At 39.7% G+C, this 5,161-nt stretch overlaps 1 pseudogene; it reads right to left on the bottom strand.

Annotated features, from left to right (window-relative positions):
• Nucleotides 1–3,730: 3,730 nt before the first annotated feature.
• Nucleotides 3,731–4,683, bottom strand: LOC102817295 (annotated as a pseudogene).
• Between the last annotated feature and the right edge of the window lie 478 nt (nucleotides 4,684–5,161).

Genomic DNA, 5,161 nt, shown 5'->3' on the forward strand with positions numbered 1-5,161 from the left:
TGTTATATATCTTGAATTGACAAAGTGACTTGATTCTATTGGGTTGCTGTATTCTACACTGTTTAATATAGAGCACTCATTGGCTAGAGAAGATAATAACTGGCTTAGGTTGTCTATCAAAGGGCTTGATGATCCAAAGAATAGATGCTGACTATCTTATCTGAAATGTCTTCCTATATGACTTGTGAAGCCCGAAGAGAATGTGAATTCCATGGACTCACCTTTGGTTTTATAGCTCCAAGGAAAAACGGACTGCTTCAGTCTGCTAACAACACAGGCTGCTTTGTATCCTCAGATACTTTCTTGGGACTGTATAGAAGTAATAAAGAAATATGATTTTTCTAAAGTTTTGAAGGATACTATATTCCCAAATCATGGAATCAAATATGTAAAGTATAAAGAATATGAAGAGTAAGAATAGAGATCTAGATCATAAAATCTGGGTACAAGTTTACACTCTGTCACCAGTGACAAGATAATCTTGAGAAAATCACTTACGTTGATAGAACTGTACTGCATCTGCCAAATCTATTCCAGAGGATATATAATGATTAAGTGAGATCTAAGTCCTGGTGTGGCTCTCTAGGAAAAGCACTGAACTGCTAACCACTAGGTCAGTGATTGAAACCCACCACCAGCTCTCTGGCTATCCTATGTTGTTGTTGTTAAGTGCCGTCGAGTCGGGTCCGACCCATAGCGACCCTGTACAGGGTTTCCAAGGGTGTAAATCTTTACGGGAGTAGAAAGCCTCATCTTTCTCCCGTGGAGCAGCTGGTAGTTTCGAACCGCTGACCTTAAGGTTCGCAGCCCGATTCGTAACCACTACGCTACCAGAGCTCCTTCCTATACAGGGTCACTAAAGTCAGAACTGACTCAATGACACTCACCACCAACAACAAGCACATTACCTGATGTACAATCAGTGCTCATATGTATTTGTAAGGCTCACAGAGACAGCGGTCAAGAAATCAAATTATGTATTAATAAATCAGCTACAGATAAGAAAGACAGGAAAAGAATTGATGCATTTGAATTTTGGTTTTGACTAAGAATATTGAGAGTATCATGGACTATTAGAAGAACAAATAAATCTATTGAAAGAAGTACTGTCAGATACTACTTAGAAGTAGGATATCAAGATCTCTTATGTACTTTAACATGTTATGAGATGGAACCAGTCCCCAGAGAAGAACCCCATGCTTTGTAAAGTTGTTGTTGTTGTGAAGTGTCGTCGAGTCAATCCGACCCATTAGCGACCCTGTATAGGGTTTCCAAGGAGAAGCTGGTGAGCTTTGAGCCACCTACCTTGCAGTTCAAATGACTTTGCAGTCTGATACATTAGCCCACAGCGCCACAAAGATCCTTAATGACACGGATTGACAGAGTGACTGCAACAATGGACTCAAGCATAGCATCAGTTGTGAAGATGATGCAGGACTGGGCAGTGTTTAAATCTGTTGTACATAGGATCACCATGAATTGGAATTGACTCAACAACACCTAACAACAACAATATGTCAAAAACTTTGAGAGAAATGAAAAGCAAGACATATATTTTTAAAGCACCTAGAATATTACCTGGCGTATAATCAGTACTTAAATCTTGTTACTTGAATTTAGAAAGGAATAGGCTGAAAAAGAAAGGTTTTCTCCTCCTGTCCTTTACATAAATGTATACAGGCCACTGTGATTTCAGTGAATGTTGTCAATTTAAGGGACACGGTTGATAGCAATTGGGATAGAATGAAAACCTGAAAGGTAGTAAAAATTACATTGGGGATATAACGTAGTAATGATGTTATAGTATAAATGACAACTGGGATTTTACTATTTAAGCAGAGGTTGTTATGTTTGCTTAATAAATAATTCTTTGCTTCCATTTAAAGTTGTTCCTCAAATTAAGCTAGAACGGAATAAGTAATTCATACATTTATTTATGATTTTAAATTTGGAAACTTCAATACAGAGCCTCTTATTTTCTCTCAAGTATTATTTATGAAAATACAATCTGGTTGGCATGTTGAAAAAACAGTTGTGTGGTTGCTTAAAATGGGCTAAAACTAAACACATAGTTGAAGTAGAGATTTGACCTTGAGTCTGTCTTTAGAATCCCCTCTAGGAGGTCTTCCAGCCCTCACTAGTTGCATGAAGAAATTAAAAAAAAAAAAAAAAACTAAAGAGGTTTGCCATCGTTGTCAACGTTTGGCCTGCCCAATATTTCTGTTTTCAGTGCCATTCAGTATGAGAAGCAAGGAATTTCAATTTGTGTCTGGCATAGCTTAACCGTCTTCTATGTTGAGTGATTAGGGAGCACTGTGGGACTGCTTACTTTAAATGCCTTAATAGTATTAAATCAGGGATGTCATTCCTCTTTTTAAAATGCTGGTATCCATAGAGAGATGTAAATCTGATATTTTGACATATTGAAATTAACAGCTACAATGGTTATTCACTGTTATTTGCATATGACTATTTCATGTCCTGGGACCTTTTAAAAGCTCATGATATTTCCTGAGAAAAGTAGTAACGTGATGAAATGGAATTTCAAAATAGATGATTTTACCCTTGTATTTCAGTGCAACTCACTATAGAATAAGAGATTTTGTTCCTTGAAGATGGTTTTTGTTTTTCTTTTTCATTTAATATTAATTGGTTTGTTTAGTCATTTATTTATTTATTTATTTTTCACATTCATATAGACACTTTATTAATTTCCTTGACAGGAAACAGTGACAACAATATTTTTAACAGAAATTTCAGATCATTGGAGAGGCCAATCGGATCCATGGAAAGATGATGAAAATACTTAAATTATCACAAGGTGCCATGAAATTGTCTCAAATCATGATGGCGGCAGCCAAGGAAGATTAAATTACAGCAAGGTCATGTAATGTGCTACACATTACACAGCAGGGAGTGAGCTGGCTTTCTGTAAGACTATGGGACATAATCATTTGCACCCAAGAGAATTATTTGGCCTGGAAAAGGTCAAGATGGTGGAAGGCAAAGTCAAATCAAAATGGAACAGACACAAAGGTTAATTCAAGATACACAGTTTTGAGCAGATGGTGATGGATCCAGTTTTCTCTTCCAAGAAGCCTTTGCTGGCAGACACCATGCTGCCTTCCATAATGACCCATCTCCCCGACCCCATGGCTGCTCAAGTTGAAAGCTGCCGGCTCCTGCCTTATGGGGATGGGGGTGGGGGTTGGTCAGCAACCAGGAAACCAGGAGAACTAAGTTGGGAGCTGCCTAGGGCTCTTCCAGTAATTTGCCATAGAAATTAAAAAATTTGGGACACATGAGTGTGTGACATACCACAGAGGAAATATGTACTAAGTTGGCTTGGTTGCTAGTTGTTCTGAACACCACCCCAAACCCCTGAAGCATTCACGTGTAAAGCAATCTAAGCTTCCCCAGTCACTTTCAAACACCTCTACATGACACCCTCCAAGTCTGAACATTTGCAGCAGCTTAGCTGTAGTTAAAGCTACAAGGCTCCCAAAATCAACAAGGAAGCCAGAGTGATACAATGCAGGCTGGAAATGCCAGCAATTTCAATCTGTCTCTCCCCAAATTAGTATAAACTGTACGATACCAGATACCAGGTGTGGTATGTGGCAAACTACACTGGAGCAAACTGGGTCTTCTGCAGAAGTTTTTGTCAAATACCAAGGGAAAAAACAAAGGGGGTGGTGTCGTTTCTTTTTCAAAGCCTCTGAAGTGATTGTTACAAAGAGACATGGCTGAAAAGGTAGGAAACCGATTTCCCCTGTTGTGTGTTCTTCTGATGGCTTCTGCAAGGATTATGGAAATGTCAATCACCTGTATTTTGGAGCAATGCTTCATTTTATCCTCTTAGGGTATGGTATTGGTGACTGCTACTGCTTCAAAGCACGCATTGTTGATGCGAGAGATGGCCAGGCCAGAAAAAATTCTGTGAATCAAAATAGCATAAACTCTGGTGGCTCAAGCTGAGAGAAGTTTGTCAGCTGCGTGACAGATTGTGCCACAAGTGTCGGCCATGTTGTCTACAAGGATGGCCACTCGATCCTTTACTTCTAGAGCACCATGAGGTCCACTTCATTGGTTGCTTCCGTTCTTTATGAATCAGGGCGAAGTCCACATTCAACCTCTCTGCAATGGAGGTCACGCTCTTAGCTCCACCAGCATCTGGGAGACAATTGTGCAGTTCCTCCACTCAGAGATATTCTCCTTTATCCACTTCAGGACAGCTGGCTTGGCATACAAATTGTTCACTGGGATATCAAAAAAGCCCTGAATTTGAGAGGCATGTAGATCCATGGTGATGATATGATAGGCACCTGCTACAGACCGAATATTTGCGACAAGCTTGGCTGAGATTGGAGCCCGACTCTTATCCTTCTTATCCTGACGGGCACAGGGGAAACAGGAGATGACTGCAGTGACCCAACTGGCTGAAGCAATCTTGCAGACATTAGTCATGATCAACAGCTCCATTAGATTGTCACTGATTTCTTCACAGCCACTCTGTACAATGTAGACATCTTCTCCACACACACTTTTACCGATTTCCACACAGGTCTCCTGGTTTCTAAATTTCTTAGTCACCACCTTGACTAGCTCCAGGCCCAGGTGATCAGCAATTTTCTGAGATAAATCCTGGTGGGAGCTGCCGCTGAAGATTTTGATATTCAACATCTTGGCCAGCTACCCTAGGCACTTTGTGCTTAGTGATTTTTGCTGCTGCCTGCAAGGTTGGAAGCAAAGTCCTGCTTGAGACCCAGAACTCTGCACTTTGCGTTGCTATTCTGCCATCTTACATTCTTTAGTCATTTATTTTTCATTTCATGATTTTTCCCTAGAAGATTTTAGGTAAAATCCAGTATACATTCCTTACAAGATAATAAAATAAATAAGGTACTGGAAAGTCATAAAATATTTCAAGGTAGAAAAATGAAATAAAGGTCAGGGTGAGGCAATCCCCCAGTAAAGAAATGGAAACAATGGTATACTATAAAGGACTATGCATTTGAGAGAAGTAAGATATAAATGTATGTTTAAGCTCCTTGTGGTAGTGGTGGTAGTTTATGTTCCATGGAGTCAGTACTGACTCTGTATAGGAGCTCTGGTACTGTAGTGGTTACAAATAGGGCTGCTAATCTCATGATCCGCAGTT

Source organism: Chrysochloris asiatica, unplaced genomic scaffold (assembly GCF_000296735.1).
Source record: "Chrysochloris asiatica unplaced genomic scaffold, ChrAsi1.0 scaffold00002, whole genome shotgun sequence".
NCBI classification, from domain to species: domain Eukaryota; kingdom Metazoa; phylum Chordata; class Mammalia; order Afrosoricida; family Chrysochloridae; genus Chrysochloris; species Chrysochloris asiatica.